Below are 15,150 nucleotides of genomic sequence, written 5' to 3'. Positions count from 1 at the left end.
TGTATTTCCCTTTAGGGGTTGAGAACACCTAATAGGGTGGTTTGTTAGCCACTCCTACATAGGGAGGTAACACTATTGCGAGATCAAAGCCCCAAATTTGGAAGGAAGGTATTGTATGAAGTGTTGATTTTCCCATTACTTGCAAACCTGGTTCACTTAGATGCACTAATGATTAAATGTACCTAATGGTGAAGATGCAGCACTACATATTATGTGTGATTGACAGGTGGTTTCTTCATGGGCTAGGCAACTTAACTGGGGAACAAGTCCACTATAGAAGCATATTGACACCCACAGGTGAGGCGTTGAGAGCCATGGGACTCCCATGGACACCTTCAACACCCACAGTGTTTCTGCGCTTTGCCCCTTTATCATTGATGGATGATGCACTTGGACAAGCGCGCCCCCAACCCCAGATGAGGTTTGTCTCATACCTTGAGATAGGGGAGGGCTAGCACCATCTCTAGAGCCCTCAACGTTGGAGAAAAATCAGGCACTTACACCACCAGGAGACCCATTTGGTCCCCTAAACCCAAAATTAGGGTCCACAGGATGATTTTGATGGAGATCTACGGGCCAACCCTTAGATCATGATTTTAGAGGGCCTCTACACCAAGGAAGGCAGTCAAGGCCCTCAATGCCTACCCTTAGCAAGCCTACACTAGCATGATGTCATCATTATGACTTGCATTTATGGAGATAGATTTAATTTCACAAAGGCTACTAGATCAACTTGTAACCTAGGCCTATTTTGAACATTATTCGATAATCTTAGAGGGGCTTGTAGGTTAATTGGCATTAGTATGCCCTCATATAAATTGGAGATTATAACATAGTAACTCATCATCATCACTTCTTGTAATTCCAACCTCTAGAGGAACTCACAATTGTTCTCTTGTGAATAAATTGGAGATCTTGGATGCATTTTCATTTTTGGGGATGATTTTGAATATTATTTAGAGCTATTCTTTCATTTAATGGATGGAAATATTGCATGTTATCTTGTAAGTGATCTTCATTGTTGAAAATCTATTCATATGTCTACTGTATGGAATTTTTGAATCTAGTTTATGCTAAATTATGCCCTAACTTTATTGAAGATTAATTGAATGCTATCTAGATGAATATTGCATACATTACTCATACATAACAAGTTAAGAATTGTCCTAATGGTGAACTCCTTGTAGCTCTCTCATAAGATTCCATATTTCCTTTGAGTGGGAAAATGCTTGGAATCTTGTTGCTAGGGCATCAAACTTCGGCCTCCTTGGAAACAAGTTCAGCTAACCTATCTCATCCTTAGCTACATATTCCCGAGGGACAAGGAATTGATCAAGTTGATTGGTGATCATACTCAAATCTTATCCATATTTTTCTCCCTCCCAATTCAGCACTTTCAAGTCCAAGCTAGGAAACTAGGGCATCGTGTGAATCCCTAGATAAGCGAGTTTTTGGTGGTTAGAGAGTCAAACATCAAGAGGCTAGTCTTAGGCACAAAATCTATCCTTTTAGTGGGCATCCACTTCAATTTCATCCATAAGCTTTCTTTTCCTAGTTGCTTGCCTCAGAGGGAAACCATATTTTTCCTTGCTACAACTTAAGGGTTTTCTTGAAGGTTTCATGAGCCTTCATATAGTTGATACCAATTATTGGAAACCTTTTCTCTTGGCCTTGATCTTTGGATACTACAACACTCATTCCATTTATCACACCCTAGATCTTGTGCCCTCTTTTCTAGTTCCCTTCATAGAAAGTGAGTTACCTCCTTGTGGAGCATTGAACCTAAAAGTGTGTCTTTCTTGAAGAGCCCATCGTGAGATCATCCATTGTAAGTGATCTCCCTCCTACTGGGAATCCTCCCATTGGTGGAAATTCGTAAAGAGCAAGAGGTTGTGGCTATGGTGACACTAGGACACTACCCCATTGTTGTCCCATTGTCTAGTTTATACCTTGTAGGGTTTCCCTCTCCAAGGCCTGCTAGATTTTGCGACAACAGAGCCAAACTATTATCACTCTCAACGGAGGTGGATGGTTCAAGAGCTATATTGAGCCACATAAGGTCTTAGGCTAATCTTTCTAAAACGCAATTATGAGCCATAATGAGAAGATTTAATGATCTAGGTTGTTGGAGATTTTCTTGTATCGAGGGATTTGGCTTCACACTTCACATGTTTTGCATATGTCGTTGTAATATAAAAGAAAATGTTTCATTTATCTTACTCCTTCCACTATTGAGTAATAGTTAAAAAGTGATGAAATGGATCTATGTTCATTCACAATCATTGAAAAATCCCAAAACAAAACTGAATTTGTTCCTTAGGTCACTCTCTCCAATGAGATTAATGGATATATTATTTCCTATGAAGTAATTAATTTCCTTTTGGAAAGTCTAATGATTAAGTCATGAAAATGAGTAAGGAGAGAAGTATTTTTGCAAGTTGGGTGACAATCCAACTTATAGCAACGAAAAATGATCCAAATAGTAGGTACACATAAAATAAATTAAACAAAAGGAGTAGGGATCACTATGCACCCCATGTTCAATATTGAGAGCCACAAGACAAGGGCGAGTGTCTCCAAACTCCATAAATTGCACGGAACGATCCACATATTCATGGAATTCAAAGGAAACAAATGGAAAAGATGCCAAAAAACCAAATTCAAGGTCAAAACTCAAAAGATGGGATTTTAACCCATGAAACAAAAGAAGGCATATGGGCCTCACCAATGAAGGGGGTATTTAACAAATACTAAGGCAAGAACAAGGAAAATTATCCTCCACTACATTAATTTTATTAGGCAATTGTCGTTAGCACAATAAACCAAGTCATCAAATGCAATATGTCAGTTGGCATTGTTACAACAAAAGCTCACACTTCTTGAGATAAAGTCCTAAAGTTCAAGTGAAAAACCCTATGTAACTCAAGGGGGGTCCATTGTCACCTCACTAACCCATTTTCACTTCTAGCCAAACCTCCTCTAGCTTAGGGGGGTTTCTCCCTAGTAGATATTAGGGATTTAAAGGCCCAATCAAACTAAGTCAAGGGCTCCCTCAGACTTTTACTTCTATTACCACCAATCAAAGGATTGAATAATAAGGGTTTAAGGTGGGTCTTTAAGATAGGATTGCTAGGGATTTTTTCTAGGGTAATTTCCAAATTTGAGTTCAAAGGGAAGGTCCCCAAATACACACAATCAAGGAATTACAATGTGATTCGGGAAACTAAACCCAAGCAAAATGGTTTAAAGGATTTTAGAAGAAGCGTGATAGAGGAGACGTAACAATGCCTTAGCTTGCCAATGTATTTTGTGTTATGTGGTCAAGGAGCAACACATTTGGAAAGAAATGGAGTAGATCTAGGTTCAGAGATTATGGGAGACCCACTTGTGTCCCTTAGAGGTTTGACCTAGGCCTCCTACAATCTTCAAATATGGGACAAGGGAATGAGCTCCACTTAGGTCATCTCAAAAGATCTTAATGATAGGTTTAATGAAGGTTGGAGAATATTTAACTTCAAAGCCTAGGGAAACCCACTCATGTACCCTAGAGATTTGGGCCAAGAGTCATACAATCTTCGAGAAGGGTATAAGGGAGGGAGCTCCACTTAGGTCATCTCAAAAGAACTTGGTGGAGGGCTTGTTCAAGAGGGGCAATGAAATAAAAATACCAATAACACTTTCGTGAATATTTGATAACCCTTATCCATAACCATAACCAAGATGATAGAAGCCAATTTACTCAAATCATCATGCATTCATTCATGTTCTACCAATATCCATTCGTGAAAAGAAGACTATCCACATCCCAAAGGCCTTCTTCATGAAGATCTACCAATATTCATCCAAGAGAAGAAGATTATCCGCATCAACCAAATCCTTTGAGAGGTCGTTCTATTCATTCCTCCATACCCAAAATTAAGAAACAACATAAATTTATAGAAATTTCAGACTTGCTAAGGGATTTCTCCCCTAATCCCACCATGAGAAAAGGAGATTATTTATAGAAGAGGTTATCAACTTCCTTTACATTAAAATATTATTTTCCTAGGCTAAAATCCCTAATATAGCCTATGAAGGAAGTAAAATCCCTCTTCACCAATTAGATAATCTAAAATTACAAAATATGGGCTTTATCAAGCCACTCGTACAATGCTAAAGGGGAATAAGCCCTCAAAGTCGTACATCTCCGTAAATGAGGGGAATACAGAGGTTTAGTGTATGATCCAACCTCCAAAGATATTTTAAATGCTCCTCTTCCTCCACAAATTCAATGGGTACAATCGCCACTCAAGGTAAAGAAACCTCCCAAAGTGATAAAAAGTGTGGGAAAGTGGGCCCTCAAGGTATAGAAACCTCCCAATGTGATAAAAAGTGTGGGAAAGTGGGCCCTCAAGGTATAGAAACCTCCCAAAGTGATAACAAGTGTGGGAAAGTGGGCCATCAACATATAGAAACCTCCCAAAGTGATAACAAGTGTGGGAAAGTGGGCCATCAACATATAGAAACCTCCCAAAGTGATAACAAGTGTGGGAAAGTGGGCCCTCAAGGTATAGAAACCTCCCAAAGTGATAACAAGTTTGGTCTCCATGGTGCCATGTTTAGCCTCCAAAAGTTCAACATGTCAGCCATATACACTAATCAACACATAAAACGCCCTTAAACAACATGTCCACAATGATTATTTCTCCAATAAAACAAGGGCAGACAACCTTCAAAAACTAGCCACCTAGACTAGCAAATTCACTCCCAAGTGGACAATATTGTCCTCGATGGTATAGCACTCCTTTTATTCATTAATTAGCTCCTTCTAATACGTCAACCCTTCTCAAATCCACATCATCATGAACATTTTATGAAGGTCGGCCATAATCAACATTCAAAGGTAGGCTTACCTTAGTTTTGTGTGTTGTAGTTCAACCCAGTCCCAAAATTGCTGCACAAATATGTATATATATAACAAAGCATTGAGCGTTCACCATTTCATCATGTCTTCAGTTTAATTAAAAAACACTTTATGCTCCAAATTAGACCACAGATCAAGAAAAGAATGATCCATAAGATGATACATGTCATAGCCCATTTAAACAAAGACTCCAACATATTATGTTATGAGCACTTGCCTCGTTTAATATCTGAGACAATTTCCACTTTAGTTAGTATATTTAGATTTTCAGTTACCATTGGAAAAACTGCCTATAAGTATTGCAATAAGTCACCCAACATTTTTGAAAATGTATGCCTTGTTGTAGCTTTAGGCTCTATATACCAACTAGATTCTACCCGCCAAAAAAATCTTAATGCATTGGACCGCTACACTTGTTCCTCATAACAGTAAAAGATTTGGGTGCATCTTATAGCATTTTAACACTTCTTAACCCCACAAATGAATCATGACTTTAAGGTATACCATGTATATTGTTTTCCAGATCTTCCCCAGAAAAACATGCCTACTGTTGTTTTATTGTTTGTTCGTCTACTTGCTAGATCAACGACCTAATTTTATATATAAATCAAGTCACACTAGCTCCTTTTCATGTTCGTATGATTCCAAAAGTCCAATACTATACTTCCAATCAAAGTGATAGAGGTGGAGGTACATCCTATTGTCGAATAAAGGACCTAACATAGAAGATATGTAAATCCTACACTACAATCTACACCTTATGTCCTTGAATTCTACTTGACATTAGTGATCTACAGGTTGTGGTTACAAGTGAAAAAGGCAAGAAAAGACCTTAACTATCAATTGATGCTACAAGTCTCCAAAATGCGACAACTTTGTTGTCTTCTTTTGATCTCCTAGAAGCATCCCTCTCATATGGATATCCACATAGGCATGCAATTAGGGGGAATTTAGCCATACACCAATTTTCAAGCCTTTGTAGCATAAAGATTCCCATGCTCTCCAACCAAACGTTGCATTTATTTTGGGTTGCTCACAAAATGAAGTAGCTCAAGATGATCTTTCAATATATTTCAAGACGCCAGCCTTTCAACACACCTTTTCTCACTATCCTAAAATTCAAGAACATTAAAAGAGTGGAAAAATTTGCAAAAATTTCCCCATGTCAAAGTGGTAGATAATTACTAATAGGTCCTACAAATCAAGGTTTAACAATAGGATTCTATCAAACAGTGATTCTTTCATTAACTTGGACAGGTGCTAGTTCTTGTGTTTGTTGGACGGGGAAGAGCCCAAATAACTACACATATTATATAACTTACAAAAAAAATCATCTTTCATACTACAACATTAGCATTATATGCACGTTGAAATAGTGTTTAGAATCAAGTACTTAAGGATAAATTATAGAACTTTGTAAATTCCTTTACCTAGAGGAGCCCAAATAAGTATACAAAGTTAATATACAGAGTTAAAGTACTAATATGTTCATCTTTCATACTACAACATTTGCATTTCAGTGCACATTGAAATAGTATGTGGCATCAAATATTTAAGTATAACACTTTGTAAAGCCCTTTAGTTAACATCTTTCTGCAAACTTACTAGGGGTTTTCTTAGCATTGAATATTACTTCCCTTCTCTTAGATATTTTGATATTGAAAATACTATCAAAACTTTGATTATTGCATGTCATGAAGCATACAAGATCGTGAGCTTGCTTCAATTATTGTAAAGGAATTTTAGTGTGAATATACAATCGGGCAAAACCCCTCCTTGAAAAAATTATAAACAACTCATCCTCCTTAACAAACAATCTACAAAGAGGTCAATGGAGGGTGTCATATGCATGTTGTCATACAAGATCCTTTCCATAGATAAGAGGAGGTTATGATTGATGTTGTTTATTATGGGAAGAAATATTGTGTGTTTTAATTACTTATAAGTTAATTAGATTCTCTTTCAGATTAATCAAATTATTAATATTTGGTCGATGTTTGACCATCTAATGTGGTTCATCCTCAAGACAAAGGTAAAATTAAATTGTAAAATTTCAATTCTCTTTTTCTTAGAAGAGAGCCGCCACTTTCAACTCCAATGAAATTGAATTTATCACTAGAATATGCAGGCTCATATCGGATTTATGGACTCCATTTGCAAACTTTTGGATTTGTTTTCTAGTGCAATGCAGTGATAGGAACTTCTTTTATTTGTCTTCACTATTAAAAGGATCGGAGTATGCCTAGAATATAGTATCTATGCTCAAGGTACCATAAAAAGGCTTTGTATTGTTTCAAAATTAACATAGACTTTACTATAATAATATGAAAACAAAGTAAGAGATCAAAATGTTTAAAATAGAATTTCTACATTTAGTGTCCAATGGATGGACATGATGTGATTTTGGGCAACAATCATCTTCTCCAACCAACAAAATGTTTCCATTTCTATAATGTTGCCACTAAGGGAAGCAACATCTACATGTTACGTTTTGACCCCAATTCTATCTCGCAGTTGCTATTAGAAAATCAAAGGAAAGAAGACATAATGTACAACTTACACAGTTTTCTAGGACATCCTTTGTGGCTACGAAGGACACTTGTTGGATCATGATAGCAAGCTGGGTAGTTCCCTAAAGGCTATGTAATAATTCACCCAATTTCACCCACTCATTTAAGCCTAGATTAAGTAACATCCCTCATTTTTTTTTAAAGGGAAAAAGGGTTTAAGTAACTATAATTCATCTAAAACTTGGTGAGGGTTGAGGGTTGAAAATGAAGAAACTAAAATTATCCATAGAAAAGGAAAGAACTAAATGAAAAGTAACATATGAACTTTTAACTCCTATGGCATTAAAATTTAATACAACTCACAATACTACCACTGACATAAAGATCAACTATCATTTGAATTTAGGATAACATTTCCTCTAGAACATCTAGATCTTTCAGTGAAATTTTGACAACTTGGTGAGGGTTGAGAGTTGATAATTGAAGAAACTAAAATGATCCATAGAAAGGGAAAGAACTAAATGAAATGTAACATAAGAACTTGAAACTTAACATATGAACTTTAAAGCATATGATGTTAATACAACTCACAGCTACAGCCACTAACATAAATACCAACTATCAGTTGACTTTAGGATAACCTTTCCTCTAGGACATCTAGATCTTTCAGTGAAATTTTGACAAATTTTAACAACTTTTGACAAAACCAAAATTTCAAATAAAAATCAATGTATTTTGAGAGAGACCATAGGCCCTCAAGATTTATCTTAATAGAGTATAGAGAGGTGGAGGACAAGAAGCTGTTGATCACCAAGCAGATCAACCAAATAACAACTAGCCATACCAAGATTAGGCATATAACCACCCCACTTATGACCTACAAGATGCCCCTACCCATGTCTATGAATAGTAAGGTAGCTTTTCCTTCTTCAAACCCATGGTCATTGTTCAGTGATTTAGACAAGTTAGTAATAACCAACTTCTTTGAATTTTTCTCAACTTTCTTTCTGTTTTGATCTTCCAGAGATAAGTAAAATTCATAATATGTATTAATGCCTAGTTTATGTTTGACACATCTTTGCACATAAAATTAATGAATATATAGACTTAATTGGAAGCAACACTTTAAGTTATGTGGCTCCATATGTTCATAGTTTCAATTTGAAAGACCGAAAATGATAACATTTGTACCTACCTATTGAGAGTATAACAAACAAAATAGGTACCTGTGTATTTAGAGAACTAATGAGAGTGGCGGGTTCAAGAAAAGCTTGATCCTATTCTCCATCCTCTCTCCTTATCCAACATGTAATCTCATCTGCAAATTATTTAAACACCTCCTTAGAAAGCTTGATAAAGAAATCTCCCTCTTAACACTGACGTATTAAGACGTAGAACTCATTTAAACACCTCCTTAGAAAGCTTGAGAAAGAAATCTCCCTCTTAACATTGACGTATTAAGACATAGAACTCTCACACTGAGGCAAATATAAAACGAATGAGAAGTAAAAATGCTTTTAAACTAAATACGACCTTGCATATAGAAATGACGTAAGCGAACCAAACTACGTGAGAGAAATATGAAACGAATAAGAAGTAAAAATGCTTTTAAAACTAGGTACGATCTGGCATATAGAAATGACGTAAGCGAGCCAAACAAGCTAGGTTCTGACCTGGAAACAAAAATATTATATTATCATCTCATCTTCATCCTCAACGGAACCCTCCTTTTCACCTATTGCAAATCAATCACTTTCAACATAAGGCCAAAACCAATAATCAAACAAAGTAATTAGATGTAAACGAGATTTCCCACAACATGCCAATAATTAAAAGCCTTGAGATTTCCCACAATTTCAGTCTAAAATCATTTGAGATTTCCCACAATTTCGGTCTAAAATCATTTCAGTCTAAAGTCAATTTAATAATTAAAAGTGTCTAACATCTCCTATGAAAAACAACTCTTAGGGCTCTCTACCATTTTTACTTAAGGCGGAATCCCATTATCCATTATATAGATATGCATAACTAAAAGTTTAAAGCTCGCCTGAAATATATAAATTAGAAAAGAAAAATAACAACATACAAATTAAATCGCCTAGCTAATGGATAAAAATGCAAAAAAAGAAGGAAGCCAATGAAAAGCGACCAAAACAACGTGTACCTACACTATGGAGGCTCGTAATATTCTTCAGCAATCTTATATCCGTGACTCCTCCTAAAAGCTCAAACAGATAAGAGTAAAATTAGCGCTCCATAGACATTAATGCAGCCCATTATCTAATAGGCAAAACCATATCTAGAAGCTCAAACAGATAAGAGTACAATGAGCGCTCCATAGACATTAATGCAACCCATTATCTAATAGGCAAAACCATATCTAGCGATGTATCCTCTGTTGTACACCCTACAGCAAAATAAAATTACCTGGAAAACGAATGCAAACACAAAAGGAAATATTGAAGAAATTAATGTCGAGACCCGTAATCTCAGAGGTTGGTTGTTTGGTTCCAGCTACATCGATTGATGCAATATGTACTAAAATTAGCTGGAAAAAGAATGCGAATACAAAAGGAAATATTGAAGAAATTAATGTTAACACTCATAATCTAAGAGGTTGGTTATTTAGCTCCAACTACATCAATTAACAAGGGACAAGGGTTCGCGTCATTCGGATGCCAACAGTAAACTGCGGCCATGACACCGCGCAGGGAAGGAAACCCGCATGGCGGTGAACCCTGAAGCTAGGAAATCTGGGAAGGCTAGGCTATAAAGACCCAGGTAGTAGACCCCGCTTGAAAAAGCAAGAACAGGCAGGAAATAGCATCAATATTATATAACTGGAAAACAAGCATTACACGAGATTAGGTGGGCCAAAACCGCACATCCATCCGAAGAATTTAAACTCTATTTAATACAAAACCACTTCTGTAAATGAAGAATTTCAACTCTATTTAATACAAAACCACTTCTGTAAATTTGAAAGAACGACATGGCATGCGGCACATACATGAATAAACAAGAAATGGAAATATATATTACATTAGTTTCTACAGTCAACCAAAGACGGGAACCTAGAACTAGGTATACATATTTAGTAAGGAATCAGCAGCAGCTCAAACAAATAATGCCCGACTGCTGGCCTTAATAGCCACAGCTTAAAGCAGCCTAATCACACTGTTCAAACCTAAAACCATCGTCGTCACAAAAGCATATAGCATAAATTACATAGTCTCTAGCAAAGTAAACTCTGGTGATATCTGCAGTATAATCACCTCATGCTTACAAAATATAGTTACATTGGGAAGAAAGCCCATTAAAAGGCTCTGACCCTCTTAAATTGAGAATTTCCAGCCAAGAATCAGGCACTCCGTGGAGGCCGAGAGCCATAACCATACTGAAAGCTTCCCCTCCAACCGGGACAAGAACTTACCCGAGACTGAAAGCTCCTTCGCTGTAGTGGCATCACCCTTCCAAGCAGGTTGAGCCAGCTCCGAGTCCCATGGTCTGCGTAGTTTTGTAAATACAGGTAAACTGATTAGGGCCCCTGATAGGGTTGAATAATCACAGTCAACGAATAGACAACCAAAAAAAAGAGAGAGCAGTGAATCAACTAACAGAGGAAACAAAGCTTTTACCTGTAACGCCTTTGGCCATTGCCAGACCTTGAAGCCGGGCCTGAACAGGTTTCCAACCACCGAAACAGCGTTGCGGAAGTAATGACCGCACCAGAGCGACATCCGCGGAAGGATTGCAAACAAATGAGGTCGATCTCTCTACACTTGGGGTTGAGAGAATCCTGGCGAAGGCTCCACCGTTGGATTGCTTTGGAGAATGCGTCACCGTTGAGCTGGTTGAGGATCTCGCGCCGAGCTAGTGAGACCAGAGGGTCCACCAGGACATACACATGACAGCACAGAGACAGCAATTAATTCACCTATATCCGGTAAGGCTCGCCATGTGGTGGAAGCGTCCTCATACCCAAAACCATAATACAAAGACAAACCGTGTAGATTTTGTAAATCAAAATCACTGCCCGGAAAATCAACTGCCCCTTTAATTGTCCCCACATTCCGTAGACATAGTAAATTTTGGGTGGTATTGTAGTCCGGCAGGGTAATTTACAGTGATCCCTTTGACACGGTAAGAAGTGAAATATAATAAAAAAAAATTGATGGAGACATTACACTCCCTTTCACTTGTTGCAAAATTATTAACCAGATCAAAACCCGGAAGCAAGAACTGCCAGAGAGAATAAAGCATTTTCTCTATGGTTAAGGGCCAAGGCCCTTGCAATTCCCACAGCTTCATTGTGAAGTAGAAATAATGAAGACAATCGGTTTAATGATTAGGGCTCTATGCAGCTAAAACCAGAAAACAACTATTAACCATTATCTACTAGCAGGCTTCTCACTATACAAATTATCAAGTAAAACTACCATTATCTACCAGGAAGCTTCTCACTGTACAGATTATCAATAAAAACTATATGAATAGATGTAAATTGAAAAACAAACCCATACTTGTCCTCCACTCCAATATGTTACATGCATTTCATCGATTCTCCCGCCCTACATTACAACAACAAAATAAAATCACCAAGGCAATCGATGCAAACACCCAGGACAAAAGAAAGAATGATGAATTACATTTAAAACGAAAAGGAGCACACAAATTACACCCAAAACGGAAAAGAAGATGAAAATTTAAAAACTATAAAAACCAAGATGCATGGCCATGCAACAGAGGAAAGAAAACAAAAAGGAAAAAGAAAGAGGAATCCAATGTAATGTAAAGAAGCAGAATAAGAGATGAAAATCTGGACAGCTTTGGCATCCAAAATGTGTTATATACTCTTCCTCTCAAACGGTCAAGACGCTCTGAACTGATAGCTTTTAGCTTTTTGGTATGACAAGGGACCAAGCGTTCCATCCTCGTGCATTTCAAAATTTGAACTAGTGCACAAAAGAGAGATCAACGATCCTCTGTTATGGTCAACTTGTGGCATTCGACTTGTTGAATGCTTAAGCAACAAAAATGTTTCAGGGATTTGTTTAATTATGGAAATAAGGCATGTTTATCCTCATATAAATAGAGGAGACCTTATTTCACCTTATCATCATCATTTACTCATCATACTCCTTTCATTGGGAGTGAGCATTAATCATTGTATATTCTACTTGGCCGAAATGTGATCATAGTGGTGTGAATTGCTCTTAAAGATGGAATTTTGCTTAAAGATGGTTTCATGGGAGTGATTGAAGTGATTATTGTGAGAATTTTGTATGATTATTGAATATTTCCTATATTTTGCACATTATATTTGTGAAATACGGTTTCAACATGTGCCATGGTTAAAATTGATATTTTTATCGAAAAAATCTTGATCCTTTATGATATGCAAACTTGTTTTCCTTGAATCATTTAAGATAACTTCGAGTGTGTATCTCTTAAATTTAAAATCTCTCATTAAAAGCAAGTTGTTAGGTTCTATAAGTATATGCCCTAGTTATCTCACGCTCTTCAACAAAATTGTTCTCATTGAATTTTCCCTAGACTTTATTTTCCCATTTAAAATTTAAACACAATCTATGGTACCTATGGTAAGGCAACGGGAAGTGGTCAACCACTTGAAGTGATCTGGCCTCAGTTGCCCGATAAGGTTCATATCTTGAGCCAGACCCGTACTGGGACAGGTTGGTAGCCATGAACCAATAGGTAACTGAAATCAACTTCCTGTATTTACAACGTGATAAATACAGAGGTGAGAACGATCTAGTAGCGCGATAAGAGGACGGTTGCTCGAGACCCCAACTGGTGGGTCGCAATGTGTGCGAGTTTGCTTGTTGCCATTTTTGCTTTGGGCCATTTTTCGTTCATTTGCTTGGGGTGATTTTTGCTCCTCTTCGTGTGCTAAATTATTTGGGCCCCTCCTTGTTGAAGTTTCGGCGAAGTGCTTTCACGCAAGTCACTATCATCAAAGAACTCCCTGTGGTGATAATACACCCTGCTCTAACTCATTCCCTCCTAATTGATAGCTCGATGATAAGCCCTATCTCAAATAGAGATAGGAACAGACATGTGCCTCGGCGATGCACCTTTTCGACTTTGATAAGTTTCCTACTCTCATCAAGGCCCCATTTCGACTTTGCACCTTTTCGAATTTCTTTATGTTTCAATTGGGGCCCCATAAAGGCCCCATTTTGACTTGGCACTTTTTTGACTTTATATATTAATGATACAAAGGATGGATCGAAGATCAAGGAAGGCTCAAGGATTCGGGGGCCCCATCAAGGCTCAAGGCTCAAGGAGAGGCCCCATCAAGGCTTCAACCCGTCGGGCAAGTTCCTTATTCGCACTAGTCCACATCATCAAACACTATTCTTTAATAAATTCTCCTCCTTCTCTCTTAAACTCTAGATATTTAGGTTTACAGATAGGATTTTTAAGAAATATTGCTTAAATAGTAATTTTCCTTAATGTGTCATTCTTCTTTAAATACGAATTACACTAAATAATTACCTTAAAGCAAAATCTAGCATTTTATTACATGTTAGAACTTATTTCTAGGGCTGGCATCATCATTATTTTGTTGTTTTTTTGTATGTTTCCAACATAAAAACACCATTGAAAACCCTAGATCCTTCATATCTAATTGAAAATCTTGATCCTTTGTTGATCCTTTGTTGATGTTGTTATATGACATTGTATACCCCACCATTGAAAATCTACAATTCTCTTACTTATTACAGCGCTTTAATTTATTTTAGTGGTCTAAGGATAGAATGCTTGAACTTTGGTGAAGGTTATCCAATCCATCCAGCCTTTGTCGGTAACCTATCCCATCATTAAACCTCACTCATCACCTTAAGCCATTCTTATTTAATATACTTTTAGGGAAGCCTCCCTTGTGGTGAAAACACCTCTAAATCGTTGGAGAAAGGTTGTTGAGTTGACAATGGTATCCAAACTCTTGTTGCACTGAAAACATTTCTTGTACCTGGAAACTCAAAATCATTCATGGAAAAGATACACAATTAGTCCAATAAATTTCCTATTCTATCCCTATTATGTTTGCATAATTTTCACTATTGAAACACAATGTGTTAGGGCTTAGCGTAGGTGCATTGGATAGAGGTAAGGCTTGCTCGAGTAGGGACTAGAGGTGCGTAATGCGCTAGCCATGGTAGAGATCGCATATACTCGGAGCAATCAAAGTTTCTAGACATAACAATTATGGGATAGGCCTATTGGGTGTGCAGGAACAACTGCAAGAACAAGGAAGCACTACTGAGCGCATTCAACATTTACAGTGCTAGGCTTTCATCGTTATGCCTTTATCTTGCATGAGTGCGACAGGTCAAGGGGAAGGCCCAACATTTGCGCATTCGCAACTTACTCTGGCAAGATTATAGCTTTAGATTGCACAAGCGCACCACAAAGAGGCTAGGAGAGAATGAGCGCAAGTGAAGTCCGCCAAAAGTAGACAGGCAATGTTATGGTGCGCTAGTGTGACAAGTTTAGACTTAGGCAAAACATTTAAGGAGATCACATTCAAGGTCAATAAGTAGACAAAAATTCAAAATTTGACTAAGGATAGAAAATATTGGGATTGAGAAAGCTCAAGAATGTTGTTTAAAAAAAAAAACTTTAACATATATATATATATGCATTCAACCACCTAAAAAAATACAAAGAGTTGCGTAATTCAAAGAGACACATATATACAAACTAAAA

General features: G+C 37.2%; 1 long non-coding RNA gene across 4 annotated transcripts; it reads right to left on the bottom strand.

Annotated features, from left to right (window-relative positions):
• Positions 1-8,633: 8,633 nt before the first annotated feature.
• LOC149214877 (uncharacterized) lies at positions 8,634-11,677 on the bottom strand. 4 transcript variants are annotated; one of them, XR_016250430.1, is made up of 5 exons: positions 11,052-11,677; positions 10,847-10,960; positions 9,578-9,631; positions 9,087-9,148; positions 8,634-8,731 (listed from the first exon to the last, which is right to left on the bottom strand). It is a non-coding gene; the product is annotated as an uncharacterized LOC149214877 (long non-coding RNA). The 4 variants fall into 4 exon arrangements; XR_016250431.1 differs by having other exon boundaries at positions 8,689-8,731; positions 9,582-9,631; XR_016250433.1 differs by having other exon boundaries at positions 8,689-8,731; positions 9,582-9,631; positions 10,847-10,920; positions 11,052-11,665.
• Between the last annotated feature and the right edge of the window lie 3,473 nt (positions 11,678-15,150).

The sequence above is a fragment of the Pinus tabuliformis genome, chromosome 1_1 (genome assembly GCF_031772625.1).
Source record: "Pinus tabuliformis cultivar Carrire ecotype Pingquan chromosome 1_1, CPIR1, whole genome shotgun sequence".
Lineage (NCBI taxonomy): Eukaryota > Viridiplantae > Streptophyta > Pinopsida > Pinales > Pinaceae > Pinus > Pinus tabuliformis.
The sequence above is the reverse complement of the archived record's forward strand: the minus strand, read 5'-3'. Positions and strand labels throughout refer to the sequence as shown.